The sequence below is a fragment of the Nerophis ophidion genome, linkage group LG26, assembly GCF_033978795.1.
Source record: "Nerophis ophidion isolate RoL-2023_Sa linkage group LG26, RoL_Noph_v1.0, whole genome shotgun sequence".
In the NCBI taxonomy this organism is placed as follows: domain Eukaryota; kingdom Metazoa; phylum Chordata; class Actinopteri; order Syngnathiformes; family Syngnathidae; genus Nerophis; species Nerophis ophidion.
In genome coordinates, this window is record NC_084636.1 from 1,354,856 (window position 1) to 1,376,607 (window position 21,752).

The 21,752-nt window shown below is 44.6% G+C and overlaps 1 protein-coding gene and 1 long non-coding RNA gene across 2 annotated transcripts in view; one reads left to right on the plus strand and one right to left on the minus strand.

The window, feature by feature from the left end:
* Positions 1-21,752, minus strand: part of LOC133543680 (excitatory amino acid transporter 5-like) — a 76,402-nt gene that overhangs the window by 31,696 nt on the left and 22,954 nt on the right. The window lies entirely within an intron of this gene.
* Positions 17,121-19,208, plus strand: LOC133543648 (uncharacterized). Its single transcript, XR_009804440.1, has 3 exons — positions 17,121-17,730; positions 17,853-17,922; positions 18,018-19,208. It is a non-coding gene; the product is annotated as an uncharacterized LOC133543648 (long non-coding RNA).

A 21,752-nucleotide genomic window follows, 5' to 3' on the forward strand; every position in this document is an offset into this window, starting at 1 on the left:
GCATGCACTTGTGTCATAAATGTCAGGTGGCATGCACTTGTGTCATAAATGTCAGGTGGCATGCACTTGTGTCACAAATGTCAGGTGGCATGCACTTGTGTCATAAATGTCAGGTGGCATGCACTTGTGTCATAAATGTCAGGTGGCATGCACTTGTGTCACAAATGTCAGGTGGCATGCACTTGTGTCATAAATGTCAGGTGGCATGCACTTGTGTCACAAATGTCAGGTGGCATGCACTTGTGTCATAAATGTCAGGTGGCATGCACTTGTGTCACAAATGTCAGGTGGCATGCACTTGTGTCATAAATGTCAGGTGGCATGCACTTGTGTCACAAATGTCAGGTGGCATGCACTTGTGTCATAAATGTCAGGTGGCATGCACTTGTGTCATACATGTCAGGTGGCATGCACTTGTGTCACAAATGTCAGGTGGCATGCACTTGTGTCACAAATGTCAGGTGGCATGCACTTGTGTCACAAATGTCAGGTGGCATGCACTTGTGTCATAAATGTCAGGTGGCATGCACTTGTGTCATAAATGTCAGGTGGCATGCACTTGTGTCATAAATGTCAGGTGGCATGCACTTGTGTCATAAATGTCAGGTGGCATGCACTTGTGTCACAAATGTCAGGTGGCATGCACTTGTGTCATAAATGTCAGGTGGCATGCACTTGTGTCACAAATGTCAGGTGGCATGCACTTGTGTCATACATGTCAGGTGGCATGCACTTGTGTCACAAATGTCAGGTGGCATGCACTTGTGTCACAAATGTCAGGTGGCATGCACTTGTGTCATACATGTCAGGTGGCATGCACTTGTGTCACAAATGTCAGGTGGCATGCACTTGTGTCATAAATGTCAGGTGGCATGCACTTGTGTCATAAATGTCAGGTGGCATGCACTTGTGTCATAAATGTCAGGTGGCATGCACTTGTGTCATAAATGTCAGGTGGCATGCACATGTGTCATAAATGTCAGGTGGCATGCACTTGTGTCACAAATGTCAGGTGGCATGCACTTGTGTCACAAATGTCAGGTGGCATGCACTTGTGTCATAAATGTCAGGTGGCATGCACTTGCGTCACAAATGTCAGGTGGCATGCACTTGTGTCATAAATGTCAGGTGGCATGCACTTGTGTCATAAATGTCAGGTGGCATGCACTTGTGTCACAAATGTCAGGTGGCATGCACTTGTGTCATAAATGTCAGGTGGCATGCACTTGTGTCATAAATGTCAGGTGGCATGCACTTGTGTCACAAATGTCAGGTGGCATGCACTTGTGTCATAAATGTCAGGTGGCATGCACTTGTGTCACAAATGTCAGGTGGCATGCACTTGTGTCATAAATGTCAGGTGGCATGCACTTGTGTCACAAATGTCAGGTGGCATGCACTTGTGTCATAAATGTCAGGTGGCATGCACTTGTGTCACAAATGTCAGGTGGCATGCACTTGTGTCATAAATGTCAGGTGGCATGCACTTGTGTCATACATGTCAGGTGGCATGCACTTGTGTCACAAATGTCAGGTGGCATGCACTTGTGTCACAAATGTCAGGTGGCATGCACTTGTGTCATACATGTCAGGTGGCATGCACTTGTGTCACAAATGTCAGGTGGCATGCACTTGTGTCACAAATGTCAGGTGGCATGCACTTGTGTCATACATGTCAGGTGGCATGCACTTGTGTCACAAATGTCAGGTGGCATGCACTTGTGTCACAAATGTCAGGTGGCATGCACTTGTGTCATAAATGTCAGGTGGCATGCACTTGTGTCACAAATGTCAGGTGGCATGCACTTGTGTCACAAATGTCAGGTGGCATGCACTTGTGTCATAAATGTCAGGTGGCATGCACTTGTGTCACAAATGTCAGGTGGCATGCACTTGTGTCACAAATGTCAGGTGGCATGCACTTGTGTCACAAATGTCAGGTGGCATGCACTTGTGTCATAAATGTCAGGTGGCATGCACTTGTGTCATAAATGTCAGGTGGCATGCACTTGTGTCACAAATGTCAGGTGGCATGCACTTGTGTCATAAATGTCAGGTGGCATGCACTTGTGTCATAAATGTCAGGTGGCATGCACTTGTGTCACAAATGTCAGGTGGCATGCACTTGTGTCATAAATGTCAGGTGGCATGCACTTGTGTCACAAATGTCAGGTGGCATGCACTTGTGTCACAAATGTCAGGTGGCATGCACTTGTGTCATAAATGTCAGGTGGCATGCACTTGTGTCACAAATGTCAGGTGGCATGCACTTGTGTCACAAATGTCAGGTGGCATGCACTTGTGTCACAAATGTCAGGTGGCATGCACTTGTGTCACAAATGTCAGGTGGCATGCACTTGTGTCACAAATGTCAGGTGGCATGCACTTGTGTCACAAATGTCAGGTGGCATGCACTTGTGTCACAAATGTCAGGTGGCATGCACTTGTGTCACAAATGTCAGGTGGCATGCACTTGTGTCACAAATGTCAGGTGGCATGCAACAAATATTAACACAGAAAGTATTCACATCAGACGTCTAATGTACTTCATAGAAGTGTGACATCATTGTTCATCAGACAAGAAAATAAGAGGCACACGGTCCTCTGGCTCATTCTATGTCAGTTTTAGTCCTTGAAGAATTTCACAATAAAATAACATAACGTTTCCTGGAGAAGGATATTGTGATGCTATTACACTGCATGACTCCATTCATCCAAGCCATCCATCCATTTCCTACCGCTTATTCCCTTCGGGCTCGCTGGTGCCTATCTCAGCTACAATCAAGCGGAAGGCAGTGTACACCCTGGACAAGTCACAGCATGACTCCAACTGTCCAAATGAATTTGGGTCCAAAGGTAACAAATCAAATATTTGGCAACATTTGGAGCGACGTCTTGTTACCAAATATGAAGAAGGCATGTCACAAAATAGACAGACTCAAACCATTTTTAGGATCCCGACGACAACAACAACAACAACAACAACAACAACAACAACAACAGGCAGATGAACAGAATCCTTCGCACTAGCTATGTAATATTGAAAGCATTGTGAAGATAACATTATAGTTTTATTGTAAAAAAAAAAAAACCTAGAAAAAAGTATTTAACAATATTTTCCTTGAAAGAAATACATGTTATTTTTTTTTGTTTGTTTTTTTGCTTTTAAGGAGAATTTGATATTTTTCGACGTGTCTCATTCCATTGTTTCAATTAATAGCCCTTAATTGTTCATATGTGCATGTTCTCTTTCGTTACTTGTTTCAAAATGATACAAATATTTACAGAAAAACTGAGTTGAGAATGGAATAATTGTGCATTAACTAAAGTTGGAGTAGAAGGCTAAATTAATTGTGATTTTCTCCAAAATATTCCATTGCAGCTTTGTGAGCCGCCTCTGAATTGCCCGTCCAGATAATGACTCCTCACTTTGTTACCCGTGTGCCTGCACTTTCCAATACACATGAAAGCAGAAACATATAGTTGTATCAACATTGATACGAGCACCAAGGTTTAAACAATAAATCAGTGCTTTGCTAAACATGAAGCCCACATGACTACGCTACACACGCTACACACGCTACACACGCTACACACGCTACAAACATGAAGCCCACATGACTACGCTACACACGCTACACACGCTACACACGCTACACACGCTACAAACATGAAGCCCACATGACTACGCTACACACGCTACACACGCTACACACGCTACACACGCTACACACGCTACACACGCTACACACGCTACAAACATGAAGCCCACATGACTACGCTACACACGACAGCAGCCCTCGTCAACCCACAGTTCAAATTTTGTTGGTCTACACCCGAGCTGGGCACATATTTAGACTCGGGGGCCACACTGGGAGAAACAAATGTGTCTTTGGGCCAAGGTGTGTGTGTATAAATGTTATGTACACAAGGTGTGTGTGTATAAATGTTATGTACACATTTAGCTGCTGCACAGTATGTGTGTCTGGCTCCCTCCTTTCCAGGAACTCTAATACCTAAAGTCACAATGTCCCATAAACCAGCGTTTTTCAACCACTGTGCCGCGGCACATTAGTGTGCGTTGAGCTATTGTCAGGTGTGCTGTGGGAAATTATGCAACTTCACCTAAGTTGTCCCAAAAATACTTTTTGCAAATCAATTACAAACCCTGTTTCCATATGAGTTGGGAAATGGTGTTAGATGTAAATATAAACAGAATACAATGATTTGCAAATCCTTTTCAACCCATATTCAGTTGAATATGCTACAAAGACAACATATTTGATGTTCAAACTCATAAACTTTATTTTTTTTTTGCAAATAATAATTAACTTAGAATTTCATGGCTGCAACACGTGCCAAAGTAGTTGGGAAAGGGCATGTTCACCACTGTATCTTAGGCCTGATAGTAATAAGGTACATATAAAATACCACATGCTAAATGGCATGTGACAACGCTAAAATTGCATGTACAATTAGTGGGCGTGATGCATCTAAATCCCTAAGCCTGTGTGTGCAGTGGATACCTGGTGCAGAGCGCCCAACATAAATGAGGTTTTTGGGTGTATTGCCGGCATTGTGTGGCCATGGAAACACTCACTTCCCTTCACATGCATGTCACTTTGCCCTCCAGCCTGTGGGTTTGGCAATATGAACAAGCAGCACACATCTAGAATATGGAACACCTTCTCTGGACAACAAAAACTATTTTTAGCACACAGCCCATTCATGCAATAAATACTGCAAAAGTGGTTTCATATAGGAGATATAGATAGTATGATAATTTCATTCTACATGAAAAAAGAAGGCCATTTAAAAAAAAATGCCAGCAGACAGCAAAACGCATCAATTGTGCTGTAAAATTAATTTGCTGAAAAGACGAAATGTTGATATTTTTTTATTTCTGACAGTCCACAGATGTGGACACACACGTAGAACCAAGGATTCTCTGTCCAGCTGTTCTTGCAGCGCAATCCCTTCCTTTCTCACGGCTGTGTGTGTAACTTTGTCAGTCCGCACATACCGGATTTTCCGGACCATAAGGCGCACTTTTTCTCAAAAACCGACACTGCGCCTTATACCTAATGTACGGAATAATTCTGGTTGTGCTTACTGACCTCGAAACAATTTTATTTGGTAAATGGTGTAATGATAAGCGTGACCAGTAGAAGGCAGTCACACATAAGAGATACGTGTAGACTGCAATATGACGCCAGTAAACAACACCAACATTTTACATGTTCCATTGAAAATAAAGAACATTACACACAGCGTTCAAAAATCTGTCGAAATGTTTTAGTATGACTTTGAAGCTGCATCGCTTTAAGCTCATCCTCATTATGTTCAGCCTCAAAAATATCAAGTTCTGTATCATCATTCAAACCACCGTAGTCGTTTGCTGTCATGAAGTCTGCTATGACTAGAAATGGAAATAGTGAAATTTGTAGTGCGTCTAAGGACGGCGTGGCGCGGTTGGAAGAGTGGCCGGGCCAGCAATCTGAGGGTTCCTGGTTTGATCCCCAGCTTCTACCAACCTAGTCACGTCCGTTGTGTCCTTGAGCAACACCCTTGCTCCTGATGGGTGCTGGTTAGCACCTTGCATGGCAGCTCCCTCCATCAGTGTGTGAATGTGTGTGTGAATGGGTGAATGTGGAAATAGTGTCAAAGCGCTTTGAGTACCTTGAAGGTAGAAAAGCGCTTAAAGAAGTAAAACCCTTAAACCCTTTTCATCCATTTATTGGACATAATTTCCAATGTTTGTTTATGATTTCTTTGTTTAGTTGGTGATTACATGAACATTAAGTAAACAAGCCAACACTTAATTTAAGTAAATTAAATACTGGCCAATAATGTTGACATTCATTTGACATCAATTTGATCATGTTAATTAATTTTGTGTCAATTTAACGACAATTTTAGGTGATCACTTAATGATTATTATTTTTTATGTTACTAATTTTCAAATTACATTTATGCATTTGTTCCTGGTTTCAAAAAAATGACCAAGATTCCACAGCATTTAACATTACTAATTTTCAATAGAATAATGTGTCAACATCTACTGAAATATATATATAGAAATGTAAAAATAAACCGTCTACTTTAGCAATGTGATCAACATACTTATGGGGAAAGACACTAATGGCTCTTATATATGAGCTAGCAAGCTAGCTCATATGAAATATGAATTGATTAACATGGACCCCGACTTAAACAAGTTGAAAAACGTATTGGGGTGTTACCAATTGTACAGAATATGTACTGTACTGTGCAATCTACTAATAAAAGTCTCAATCAATCAAACTAGCCATTAGCGCGCTAACTTTCTTCTTGTAAGAATAATTAGGTGTAAGCCATCACACAACTCTTATACTTAAAGACCGTTGCTATAGTTATTATCAATTGTGCTGAAGTTGTACTTTTCTATCTGCTGAAAGGGACAATCTTGGATTGCGAGTAGTCTCGCATCAGTGTTTGTGTCCAGACTCGGCCTGCTGACTGCCAAGGGAAAACATCGAGTACCGTGACGAAGACAAAGCAGAGACAGGGCGATATCACGAGTGTCAGCACATTTCCATTTCTGAATAGTCAAATATTGTGTCTAACTGGGGCTGCTGAGATTACCCCCCTTCCTTCAGACGCAGCCTCAGTGATGTAACCAGGGACCTCCCAAATAAATAAATGGGTTGTACTTGTATAGCGCTTTTCTACCTTCAAGGTACTCAAAGCGCTTTGACACTACTTCCACATTTACCCATTATTCACACACTGATGGAGGGAGCTGCCATGCAAGGCGCCAACCAGCACCCATCAGGAGCAAGGGTGAAGTGTCTTGCTCAGAACACAACAGACGTGACGAGGTTGGTACTAGGTGGGATTTGAACCAGGGACCCTCGGGTTGCGCACGGCCACTCTGCCACTGCGCCACGCCGTCCCAATAGAGGAGCACGTGGGTGTGGGCCTTAGAGCGTAGGTTAGAAGTGTAACTAAGTGTACAGCCCAATACGTCTCTCCTCATGAGTAAAATTTAACTCTGTCTCTACATGATTCCTTGCTTCTTGTCTGTTTAGTAGATGTCCTCAGTGTTTGAACCTGACACTTCTCCATAATCCGAGTGTAGTTATTAATCCCAGTGTTACGATATTTTCAATTTAACACGGTCCTAACCGTCTGGAGTTTGACCAGGGTTTATCAGAGATACTGTTAATGGTCACTAAATGGCAGCTGATGTAGTTGAGCCTGGTGAAGGAAGACGGAACACCAGGTGATGGAGGACAGTGGGGGGCGGAGGGGCCTGGTGGCGAGGGAGGCGGGGCCTAAGGGCGGCTAAAGAGCTTTTCTGGCAGGCATTAAGCAGCCGCAGCTTAGTTTGCTGTGTGAGAGCAGGATCAACGTTCACAAACATTTCCCGTGTGCAGCTCACACTTTTTCTCCGGACGGATGAGTGTCCACTTTTAAGCACTTTTAGTTGATTAGCGAGGCATCCTGCTCCTGCTCCGCCTCCTCCTCCTTTGCAGCCAATCAGAGGCGGGTGTAAACAATAAAAAAATGTCCGACCTGATGACCAGAAGGCGGGACCATGTGACTGGGTTGACAAAAAGACGAAAGAGAAAGTAGGTCGATGAGGCAGAAAGTAACCTGCTGATGTTGGAACATGCTTTATCAGTATCATGCTTCCAAAAGCTGTGCGATACAAAACATGTCCATTGTAGCCAATAATCCTGACTTCATTTTGTTCATTGTTGTTTAGCAGTTTAAGGTGTTTTGAATATTGTGCTCCTGAGTGAATGTTGCTGATCAATCTGAATGTATTATCATAGATTTAATCACATTTTTTAGTACCAAATGGTTCGGGTCAGTCAAATATGTTTATAACTTAAAAAAGGATTTCATTTTTTTTTTCACACAAATTGTTGCACATTAAATCTTTTCCAAAACCAATGATAGTAAAGTCTTTCTTGTAAGTTGAAGCAGTGCACTATCAACACCGTGTATGGTGCGGATGGTGTTCTGCGGATGTTGTGGATAGGTGGAAGGAATACTTGGAAGACCTCCTCAATCCCACCAACACGTCTTCCTATGAGGAAGCAGTGCCTGGGGAATCTGTGGTGGACTCTCCTATTTCTGGGGCTGAGGTTGCCGAGGTAGTCAAAAAGCTCCTCGGTGGCAAGGCCCCAGGGGTTTTAAGTCTCACCTTAAAACTCATCTGTATACTCTAGCCTTTAAATAGACCTCCTTTTTAGACCAGTTGATCTGCCGCTTCTTTCTCCTATGTCCCCCCCTCCGATGACCATGGATGAAGTACTGGCTGTCCAGAGTCGAGACCCAGGATGGACCGCTCGTCGGGACCCAGGATGGACCGCTCGCCTGTATCGGTTGGGGACATCTCTACGCTGCTGATCCGCTTGAGATGGTTTCCTGTGGACGGGACTCTCGCTGCTGTCTTGGATCCGCTTGAACTGAACTCTCGCGGCTGTGTTGGAGCCACTATGGATTGAACTTTCACAGTATCATGTTAGACCCGCTCGACATCCATTGCTTTCGGTCCCCTAGAGGGGGGGGGGGGTTGCCCACATCTGAGGTCCTCTCCAAGGTTTCTCATAGTCAGCATTGTCACTGGCGTCCCACTGGATGTGAATTCTCCCTGCCCACTGGGTGTGAGTTTTCCTTGCCCTTTTGTGGGTTCTTCCGAGGATGTTGTAGTCGTAATGATTTGTGCAGTCCTTTGAGACATTTGTGATTTGGGGCTATATAAATAAACATTGATTGATTGATTGATGAGGTCCGCCCGGAGTTCCTTAAGACTCTGGATGCTGTGGGGCTGTCTTGGTGGACAAGACTCTGCAGCATCGCGTGGACATCGGGGGCGGTACCTCTGGATTGGCAGACCGGGGTGGTGGTCCCTCTCTTTAAGAAGAGGGACTGGAGTGTGTGTTCCAACTATGGTGGGATCACACTCCTCAGCCTTCCCATGAATTGATGAAGGTGGACCCCGACTTAAACAAGTTGAAAAACTTATTGGGGTGTTACCATTTAGTGGTCAATTGTACGGAATATGTACTGTACTGTGCAATCTACTAATACACCTTTCAATCAATCAATCAATTCCCGGTAAGGTTTATTCAGGTGTACTGGAGAGGAGGCTACGCCGGATAGTCGAACCTCGGATTCAGGAGGAACAGTGTGGTTTTGGTCCTGGTCGTGGAACTGTGGACCAGTTCTATAGTCTTGGCAGGGTTCTTGAGGGTGCATGGGAGTTTGCCCAACCAGTCTACATGTGCTTTGTGGACTTGGAGAAGGCATTCGACCGTGTCCCTCGGGAAGTCCTGTGGGGAGTGCTCAGAGAGTATGGGGTATCGGACTGTCTTATTGTGGCGGTCCGCTCCCTGTACGATCAGTGTCAGAGCTTGGTCCGCATTGCCGGCAGTAAGTCGGACACATTTCCAGTGAGGGTTGGACTCCTTTGTCACCCATTCTGTTCATAACTTTTATGGACAGAATTTCTAGGCGCAGTCAGGGCGTTCTGGAGATCTGGTTCGGTGGCTGCAGGATTAGGTCTCTGCTTTTTGCAGATGATGTGGTTTTGATGGCTTCATCTGGCCAGGACCTTCAGCTCTCACTGGATCAGTTGGCAGCAGAGTGTGAAGCGACCGGAATGAGAATCAGCACCTCCAAGTCCGAGTCCATGGTTCTCGCCCGGAAAAGGGTGGAGTGCCATCTCTGGGTTGGGGAGGAGACCCTGCCCCAAGTGGAGGAATTCAAGTACCTAGGAGTCTTGTTCACGAGTGGGGGAAGAGTGGATCGTGAGATCGACAGGCGGATCGGTGCGGCGTCTTCAGTAATGCGGACGCTTTATCGATCCGTTGTGGTGAAGAAGGAGCTGAGCCGGGAGGCAAAGCTCTCAATTTACCGGTCGATCTACGTTCCCATCCTCACCTATGGTCATGAGCTTTGGGTCATGACCGAAAGGATAAGATCACGGGTACAAGCGGCCCAAATGAGTTTCCTCCGCCGTGTGGCGGGTCTCTCCCTTAGAGATAGGGTGAGAAGCTCTGCCATCCGGGAGGAACTCAAAGTAAAGCCGCTGCTCCTCCACATGGAGAGGAGCCAGATGAGGTGGTTCGGGCATCTGGTCAGGATGCCACCCGAACGCCTCCCTAGGGAGGTGTTTAGGGCACGTCCAACCGGTAGGAGGACACAAGGAAGACCCAGGACACGTTGGGAAGACTATGTCTCCCGGCTGGCCTGGGAACGCCTCGGGATCCCCTGGGAGGAGCTGGACCAAGTGGCTGGGGAGAGGGAAGTCTGGGCTTCCTTGCTTAGGCTGCTGCCCCCGCGACTCGACCTCGGTTAAGCGGAAGAAGATGGATGGATGGAGATATATATATATATATATATACTGATATATATACCATATTTTACGGACCTTAGGGCACACTGGATTATAAGGCACACTGCCGATGAGCGGGTCTATTCAGGTCTTTTTGAGGCTGAGGTAGGTGGGGCGGGGTTTAGTGGTATATTGTAGTGTCCCGGAAAAGTTAGTGCTGCAAGTTGTTCTGAGTATTTGTTGTGTCGTGTATACCGTATTTCCTTGAATTGCCGCAGGGCATATAGTATGCGCCTGCTTTGAATTACTGCCGGGTCAAACCCGCTTCGCAAAATAATTAGCGCATGCTTAGTATTACCGCCTGGTCAAACTCGTGACATCATGAGTTACACTTCCCCTGTCATCATTTTCAAAATGGAGCAGGTTGATTTTAATACCGGTAATTTGAAATCGCATAAAGGGAAGAAGATTAAGAGCTATTCGGTAGGATTTAAGGTCCAAGCTTACATCACAGTCAAATTTTTACTGCATGCCTTTGGTAAGTACCGGAGTGAGAAGAGGTTTTAAAATAATTAGCACATGCTTACTTTTACCGCATTCCTTTGGTAAGCGCAGGAGTGAGAAGAGGTTTTAAATTAATTAGCGCCCCGGCGGCAATTCAAGTAAATACGGTATGTTGTGTTACGGTGCGGATGTTCTCCCGAAATGTGTTTGTCATTCTTGTTTGGTGTGGCTTCACAGTGTGGTGCATATTTGTAACAGTGTTAAAGTTGCTTATACGCCCACCCTCACTGTGACCTGTATAGCTGTTGACCAAGTATGCGTTGCATTCACTGATGTGTGACTGAAAAAGCTGCATACATTGTGTGACTTGGCTGACACGCTGTTTGTAAGTAGGAAAGGCGGACGTGACGACAGGTTATAGAGGATGTTAAAGGCAGTGCAAAGTGAGGCACGCCTCCAATATCGATGTCCGGGTGGAAATCGGAAGAAATTCAGGAGAAGGGTTGTCCCAAGAGATTTTTGGGAGGGGCACTGAAATTCGGGAGTCTCCTGGAAAAATCGGGAGGGTTGGCAAGTATGGTCTACATGTACCTCTTATGTGTGACTGCCATCATATTGCAGTCTACATGTATCTCTTTTGTGAGACTGCCATCATATTGCAGTCTACATGTATCTCTTTTGTGAGACTGCCATCATATTGCAGTCTACATGTATCTCTTTTGTGAGACTGCCATCATATTGCAGTCTACACATATCTCTTATGTGTGACTGCCATCATATTGCAGTCTACATGTATCTCTTATGTGTGACTGCCATCATATTGCAGTCTACATGTATCTCTTATGTGTGACTGCCATCATATTGCAGTCTACATGTATCTCTTATGTGACACTGCTGTTATATTGCAGTCTACACGTATCTCTTATGTGTGACTGCCATCATATTGCAGTCTACATGTATCTCTTTTGTGAGACTGCCATCATATTGCAGTCTACATGTATCTCTTTTGTGAGACTGCTGTTATATTGCAGTCTACACGTATCTCTTATGTGTGACTGCCATCATATTGCAGTCTACATGTATCTCTTATGTGTGACTGCCATCATATTGCAGTCTACATGTATCTCTTATGTGTGACTGCCATCATATTGCAGTCTACATGTATCTCTTATGTGACACTGCTGTTATATTGCAGTCTACACGTATCTCTTATGTGTGACTGCCATCATATTGCAGTCTACATGTATCTCTTATGTGTGACTGCCATCATATTGCAGTCTACATGTATCTCTTATGTGACACTGCTGTTATATTGCAGTCTACACGTATCTCTTATGTGTGACTGCCATCATATTGCAGTCTACATGTATCTCTTATGTGTGACTGCCATCATATTGCAGTCTACATGTATCTCTTATGTGTGACTGCCATCATATTGCAGTCTACATGTATCTCTTATGTGACACTGCTGTTATATTGCAGTCTACACGTATCTCTTATGTGTGACTGCCATCATATTGCAGTCTACATGTATCTCTTTTGTGAGACTGCCATCATATTGCAGTCTACATGTATCTCTTATGTGTGACTGCCGTCATATTGGAGTCTACACGTATCTCTTATGTGAGACTGCCGTCATATTGCAGTCTACACGTATCTCTTATGTGTGACTGCCATCATATTGCAGTCTACATGTATCTCTTTTGTGAGACTGCCATCATATTGCAGTCTACATGTATCTCTTTTGTGAGACTGCCATCATATTGCAGTCTACACGTATCTCTTATGTGTGACTGCCATCATATTGCAGTCTACATGTATCTCTTATGTGTGACTGCCATCATATTGCAGTCTACATGTATCTCTTATGTGTGACTGCCATCATATTGCAGTCTACATGTATCTCTTATGTGACACTGCTGTTATATTGCAGTCTACACGTATCTCTTATATGTGACTGCCGTCATATTGGAGTCTACACGTATCTCTTATGTGAGACTGCCATCATTGCAGTCTACACGTATCTCTTATGTGTGACTGCCATCATATTGTAGTCTACACGTATCTCTTATGTGTGACTGCCATCATATTACAGTCTACATGTATCTCTTATGTGTGACTGCCATCATATTGCAGTCTACATGTATCTCTTATGTGACACTGCTGTTATATTGCAGTCTACACGTATCTCTTATGTGTGACTGCCGTCATATTGGAGTCTACACGTATCTCTTATGTGAGACTGCCATCATTGCAGTCTACACGTATCTCTTATGTGAGACTGCCGTCATATTGCAGTCTACACGTATCTCTTATGTGAGACTGCCATCATTGCAGTCTACACGTATCTCTTATGTGTGACTGCCATCATATTGTAGTCTACACGTATCTCTTATGTGTGACTGCCATCATATTACAGTCTACATGTATCTCTTATGTGAGACTGCCATCATATTGCAGTCTACATGTATCTCTTATGTGTGACTGCCATCATATTGCAGTCTACATGTATCTCTTTTGTGAGACTGCCGTCATATTGGAGTCTACACGTATCTCTTATGTGAGACTGCCATCATTGCAGTCTACACGTATCTCTTATGTGTGACTGCCATCATATTGTAGTCTACACGTATCTCTTATGTGTGACTGCCATCATATTACAGTCTACATGTATCTCTTATGTGAGACTGCCATCATATTGCAGTCTACATGTATCTCTTATGTGTGACTGCCATCATATTGCAGTCTACATGTATCTCTTTTGTGAGACTGCCGTCATATTGGAGTCTACACGTATCTCTTATGTGAGACTGCCATCATTGCAGTCTACACGTATCTCTTATGTGTGACTGCCATCATATTGTAGTCTACACGTATCTCTTATGTGTGACTGCCATCATATTACAGTCTACATGTATCTCTTATGTGAGACTGCCATCATATTGCAGTCTACATGTATCTCTTATGTGTGACTGCCATCATATTGCAGTCTACATGTATCTCTTATGTGACACTGCTGTTATATTGCAGTCTACACGTATCTCTTATGTGTGACTGCCGTCATATTGGAGTCTACACGTATCTCTTATGTGAGACTGCCATCATTGCAGTCTACACGTATCTCTTATGTGAGACTGCCATCATTGCAGTCTACACGTATCTCTTATGTGTGACTGCCATCATATTGTAGTCTACACGTATCTCTTATGTGTGACTGCCATCATATTACAGTCTACATGTATCTCTTATGTGAGACTGCCATCATATTGCAGTCTACATGTATCTCTTATGTGTGACTGCCATCATATTGCAGTCTACATGTATCTCTTATGTGTGACTGCCATCATATTGCAGTCTACACGTATCTCTTATGTGAGACTGCCATCATTGCAGTCTACACGTATCTCTTATGTGTGACTGCCATCATATTGTAGTCTACACGTATCTCTTATGTGTGACTGCCATCATATTACAGTCTACATGTATCTCTTATGTGTGACTGCCATCATATTGCAGTCTACATGTATCTCTTATGTGACACTGCTGTTATATTGCAGTCTACACGTATCTCTTATGTGTGACTGCCGTCATATTGGAGTCTACACGTATCTCTTATGTGAGACTGCCATCATTGCAGTCTACACGTATCTCTTATGTGAGACTGCCGTCATATTGCAGTCTACACGTATCTCTTATGTGAGACTGCCATCATTGCAGTCTACACGTATCTCTTATGTGTGACTGCCATCATATTGTAGTCTACACGTATCTCTTATGTGTGACTGCCATCATATTACAGTCTACATGTATCTCTTATGTGAGACTGCCATCATATTGCAGTCTACATGTATCTCTTATGTGTGACTGCCATCATATTGCAGTCTACATGTATCTCTTTTGTGAGACTGCCGTCATATTGGAGTCTACACGTATCTCTTATGTGAGACTGCCATCATTGCAGTCTACACGTATCTCTTATGTGTGACTGCCATCATATTGTAGTCTACACGTATCTCTTATGTGTGACTGCCATCATATTACAGTCTACATGTATCTCTTATGTGAGACTGCCATCATATTGCAGTCTACATGTATCTCTTATGTGTGACTGCCATCATATTGCAGTCTACATGTATCTCTTTTGTGAGACTGCCGTCATATTGGAGTCTACACGTATCTCTTATGTGAGACTGCCATCATTGCAGTCTACACGTATCTCTTATGTGTGACTGCCATCATATTGTAGTCTACACGTATCTCTTATGTGTGACTGCCATCATATTACAGTCTACATGTATCTCTTATGTGAGACTGCCATCATATTGCAGTCTACATGTATCTCTTATGTGTGACTGCCATCATATTGCAGTCTACATGTATCTCTTATGTGACACTGCTGTTATATTGCAGTCTACACGTATCTCTTATGTGTGACTGCCGTCATATTGGAGTCTACACGTATCTCTTATGTGAGACTGCCATCATTGCAGTCTACACGTATCTCTTATGTGAGACTGCCATCATTGCAGTCTACACGTATCTCTTATGTGTGACTGCCATCATATTGTAGTCTACACGTATCTCTTATGTGTGACTGCCATCATATTACAGTCTACATGTATCTCTTATGTGAGACTGCCATCATATTGCAGTCTACATGTATCTCTTATGTGTGACTGCCATCATATTGCAGTCTACATGTATCTCTTATGTGTGACTGCCATCATATTGCAGTCTACACGTATCTCTTATGTGAGACTGCCATCATATTGCAGTCTACATGTATCTCTTATGTGTGACTGCCATCATATTGCAGTCTACACGTATCTCTTATATGTGACTGCCATTAACTGGTCACACTTATTACACCATGTACCAAATAAAATAGCTTCGAGGTCGGTAAGCACAGCCAGAATGATTCTGTACATTAGGTGCAGCAGGTTACAAGGCGCACAGTCCAGTTTTGAGAAAATGAGGATGTTAGGTGCGCCTTATAGTCTGACAAATATGGTTTGTGTAATACAATTTGGTGGAGGGCTGAAAACCAATGAGTTTTGTCTTAATGCGGCCCCCAAGTCATAGGCTCTGGACCCTGGACCCTGGACCCCCTGCTGTGTGAGTGCAGCAATGATGCTATGATGGTGTCTGAGGGAGCTACTTTGTGTTTGCTGTCAAAGTCCTCCTCTTGTCCACACTTCATCTGCAGACAATTATTAGATGGGATGATAATCCTCCATTGTTGAAGGTTATTTTGGGGACATTGTGACAGCAGTGTTTTGTTCACCGACCCTCCAGACAGCTGCTTGTTTTTGGTCTTCTTTATCTTTAAATCAGCTTGTGTCACACGTCTCAGCCTGGACTACAACACACAGCCTGGACTACAACACACAGCCTGGACTACAACACACAGACTGGACTACAACACACAGCCTGGACTACAACACACAGCCTGGACTACAACACACAGACTGGACTACAACACACAGACTGGACTACAACACACAGCCTAGACTACAACACAGCCTGGACTACAACACAGCCTAGACTACAACACACAGCCTAGACTACAACACACAGCCTAGACTACAACACAGCCTGGACTACAACACAGCCTAGACTACAACACACAGCCTAGACTACAACACACAGCCTAGACTACAACACAGCCTGGACTACAACACAGCCTGGACTACAACACACAGCCTAGACTACAACACACAGCCTGGACTACAACACGCAGCCAGGATTACAACACACAGCCTGGACTACAACACACAGCCTGGACTACAACACAGCCTAGACTACAACACACAGCCTAGACTACAACACACAGCCTAAACTACAACACACAGACTTGACTACAACACAGCCTGGACTACAACACACAGCCTGGACTACAACACAGCCTAGACCACAACACACAGACTGGACTACAACACAGCCTGGACTACAACACACAGACTGGACTACAACACAGCCTGGACTACTACACACTGCCTGGACTACAACACACAGCCTGGACTACAACACATAGACTGGACTACAACACACAGACTGGACTACAACACACAGCCTAGACTACAACACACAGCCTGGACTACAACACACAGACTGGACTACAACACACTGCCAGGATTACAACACACAGACTGGACTACAACACACAGCCTGGACTACAACACACAGACTGGACTACAACACAGCCTGGACTACAACACACAGCCTAGACCACAACACACAGCCTAGATTACAACACACAGCCTAGACTACAACACACAGACTGGACTACAACACAGCCTGGACTACAACACACAGACTGGACTACAACACAGCCTGGACTACAACACACAGACTGGACTACAACACAGCCTGGACTACAACACACTGCCTGGACTACAACACACAGCCTGGACTACAACACACAGACTGGACTACAACACACAGCCTGGACTACAACACACAAACTGGACTACAACACAGCCTAGACTACAACACACAGACTGGACTACAACACACAGACTGGACTACAACACACAAACTGGACTACAACACAGCCTAGACTACAACACACAGACTGGACTACAACACACAGACTGGACTACAACACACAAACTGGACTACAACACACAGACTGGACTACAACACACAAACTGGACTACAACACAGCCTAGACTACAACACACAGACTGGACTACAACACACAGCCTGGACTACAACACACAGCCTGGACTACAACACACAGCCTGTTGCTTTAGTTATTGGCTAATGTGCTCAAGTTAGACTTTTTTCTAATCCAAGCAAGGACAAAACTTCATGTCTGAGGGGTGTCCTCTGCCACAGATGTCATCTTTGTTTTGGCCCGCTGGCAGCCAAGGACTTCAGGGACCTCAACAAAGGTAAGATGACAACACGCAGACGAAGCAGAGACAAGGCAAAATCACAAGTCCCCCAGCCCATTCCGTCACGTACTATGCGTCCCAGACCTGCTTTGCATAATATATGTGATCACTCCTTTTAGAGGCGCCCTCACTGATGTTGACTATGGAACTCCGAAGATAAAGAGGGACGCGAGAGATGAACCTTAGAACGTAGGGCGAGACTGTGACAAAGTGTTCAGCTCCATGGGTTCTCCTCATGATCTAAATTGAACTCTGTCTCTGCTTGCTTCTTGTCTGATTAATAGATGTCATCAGTGTTTGAACCTGACATCTGACATCACACTGACAAAGACAAGACCTTCTGGAGGAAAGTTCTGTGGTCAGATGAAACAAAAAGTGAGCTGTTTGGCCACAATAGCCAGCAACATGTTTGGAGGAGAAAAGGTGAGGCCTTTAATCGCAGGAACACCATACCTACCGTTAAGCATGGTGGTGGTAGTATTATGCTCTGGGCCTGTTTTACTGCCAATGGAACTGCTGCTTTAAATGGGACAATGAAAAAGGAGGATTAGCTCCAAATTCTTCAAGACAACCTACCTAAATCATCAGGGGGGAGGTTGGGTCTTGGGCACAGTTGGGTGTTCCAACAGGACAATGACCCCAAACACACCTCAAAGGTGGTAAAGGAATGGCTAAATCAAGCTAGAATGAAGGTTTTAGAATGGCCTTCCCAAAGTCCTGACTTATAAACATGTGGACAACGCTGAAGAAACAAGTCCAGCACATTTAGCTGAACTGCAGCAATTTTGTGGTGAAAAATGTGCACAGAAGCTTGTGGATGGCTAGCAAAAGCACCTTATTGCAGGTAAACTTGCCAAGGGACATGTAAGCAAATATTAACATTGCTGTATGTCGGGGTCGGCAACCTGCAGCTCTTTAGCGCCGCCCTAGTGGCTCTCTGGAGCTTTTTCAAAAATGTATGAAAAATGGAAAAAGATGAAGGGAAAAAACATATTTTTTGTTTTAATGTAGTTTCTGTAGGAGGACAAACATGACACAAACCTCCCTAATTGTTATAAAGCACACTGTTTGTATTAAACATGCTTCACTGATTCCAGTATTTGGCGAGCGCCGTTTTCCATCCATCCATTTTCTACTGCTTATTCCCTTTTTGGGGTTGCGGGGGACGCTGGCGCTTATCTCAGCTACAATCGGGCGGAAGGCGGGATACACCCTGGACAAGTCGCCACCTCATCGCAGGGCCAACACAGATAGACAACATTCACACACTAGGAACCATTTAGTGTTGCCAATCAACCTATCCCCAGGTGCATGTCTTTGGAGGTGGGAGGGGCCTATCCCCAGGTGCATGTCTTTGGAGGTGGGAGGGGCCTATCCCCAGGTGCATGTCTTTGGAGGTGGGAGGGGCCTATCCCCAGGCACATATCTTTGGAGGTGGGAGGGGCCTATCCCCAGGTGCATGTCTTTGGAGGTGGGAGGGGCCTATCCCCAGGTGCATGTCTTTGGAGGTGGGAGGGGCCTATCCCCAGGTGCATGTCTTTGGAGGTGGGAGGGGCCTATCCCCAGGCGCATATCTTTGGAGGTGGGAGGGGCCTATCCCCAGGTGCATGTCTTTGGAGGTGGGAGGGGCCTATCCCCAGGTGCATGTCTTTGGAGGTGGGAGGGGCCTATCCCCAGGCACATATCTTTGGAGGTGGGAGGGGCCTATCCCCAGGTGCATGTCTTTGGAGGTGGGAGGGGCCTATCCCCAGGTGCATGTCTTTGGAGGTGGGAGGGGCCTATCCCCAGGTGCATGTCTTTGGAGGTGGGAGGGGCCTATCCCCAGGCACATGTCTTTGGAGGTGGGAGGGGCCTATCCCCAGGTGCATGTCTTTGGAGGTGGGAGGGGCCTATCCCCAGGTGCATGTCTTTGGAGGTGGGAGGGGCCTATCCCCAGGTGCATGTCTTTGGAGGTGGGAGGGGCCTATCCCCAGGTGCATGTCTTTGGAGGTGGGAGGGGCCTATCCCCAGGTGCATGTCTTTGGAGGTGGGAGGGGCCTATCCCCAGGTGCATGTCTTTGGAGGTGGGAGGGGCCTATCCCCAGGTGCATGTCTTTGGAGGTGGGAGGAAGCCGGAGTACCCGGAGGGAACCCACGCATTCACGGGGAGAACATGCAAACTCCACACAGAAAGATCCCAAGCCTGGATTTGAACCCAGAACTGCAGGACCTTCGTATTGTGAGGCAGACGCACTAACCCCTCTGCCACCGTGAAGCCCGCAAACGCCATTTTGTCCTACAAAATTTGGCGGTCCTTGAACTCACCTTACATGTACAACTTTCTCCGACTTTCTAGGACGTGTTTTATGCCACTTCTTTTTCTGTCTCATTTTGTCCACCAAACTTTTAACACTGTGCATGAATGCACAAAGGTGAGTTTTGTTGATGTTATTGACTTGTGTGGAGTGCTAGTCAGACATATTTGCTCACTGCAAGCTAATCGATGCTAACATGCTATTTAGGCTAGCTGTATGTACATATTGCATCATTATGTCTCATTTGGAGTTTTGGCGGAGGGGGCGGCGTGGGGGTCTGTTGAAGTGGGGGGTGTTTCTCGCCTTCCTCTCTGTCATTTTTTCATAGTAGTGAGCTGGCGGCAGCCGGCGTCATTTCATGGGACCCTCGGGTGCCGTGAATGTCAATCAAGCAAGCTACGGAATTTGCCGCCAATGTTTTTCTTGTAAAGTGTATGGAAGCTGGATGAATTAGATGCCAAAAGCCAACCACTTTCATGTGGTATTGTACAGAAAGGACAACTTTTTTTCTCCTGCATTTGAAAATGTGGACATTATCATCACCACTGTCTGATTCCAATTAATGCAAGTCATCAGAATCAGGTAATACACCAACTTATATTCTTGTCTTTGTGAAAGAAAGACATCTATATGTGTTACACATGCTTGTATTATCATTAAACACATTTAACTTGTTTACAAAAATGTCTCTTTCATAAATAAGTAAATATAAATGATATATATAAATGAGGTAGATCCCCTCGAGTTGGTCAATTGAAAAGTAGCTCGCCTGCAGAAAAAGTGTGGGCACTCCTGGTCCACTCGAATATTACGATATATTAATTTTCTATATGGCACAGAGACAAACCCGCGATATATATCGTATATCAATATATTGCCCAGCCCTACTTTAAAGTCATATCCAACAATTGTCACGACGACTTTTACTGTCAACTGAGTTTCGTTTTTTTAAAAAAAAAATTTATATAATTTCTGCTGGTGGTGTGCCTCCACATTTTTTCAATGAAAAAAATGTGCCTTAGCTCGAAAAAGGTTGAAAAACACTGTTGTAGAATGTCTTCAATATCATTATTAAAGGGGAACTGCACTTAAACATTTTTTTTTAAATGCCTATCGTTCACAATCATCATGAGAGACCTGACAATGGTTTTGTGTATGCATTCTAAATATAAAATAAATGCGATCAAAAGGCATCTTACAACAGAGCCTAGGCGAGTCGCGTTACTCTGCCTATTAAAGCCCTTAAAGCAGGGGTCACCGACCTTTTTGAAACCAAGAGCTACTTCTTGGGTACTGAATAATGTGAAGGGCTACCAGTTTGATACACACTTAAATGGGACGGCGTGGTGCAGTGGGAGAGTGGCCGTGCGCAACCCGAAGGTCCCTGGTTCAATTCCCACCTAGTACCAACCTCGTCATGTCCATTGTGTCCTAAGCAAGACACTTCACCCTTGCTCCTGATGGGTGCTGGTTAGCGCCTTGCATGGCAGCTCCCTCCATCAGTGTGTGAATGTGGAAGTAGTGTCAAAGCGCTTTGAGTACCTTGAAGGTAGAAAAGCGCTATACAAGTACAACCCATTTATTTATTTATTTATTATTTGTAGCTATATTTGAGCTCATTTAGTTTACTTTAAGTCCTTTTAATTCAATTTATATCTCATGACACACTATCTGTATGGAATTTTGTTTTGCGGCTCCAGACAGATTTGTTTTTGTATTTTTGGT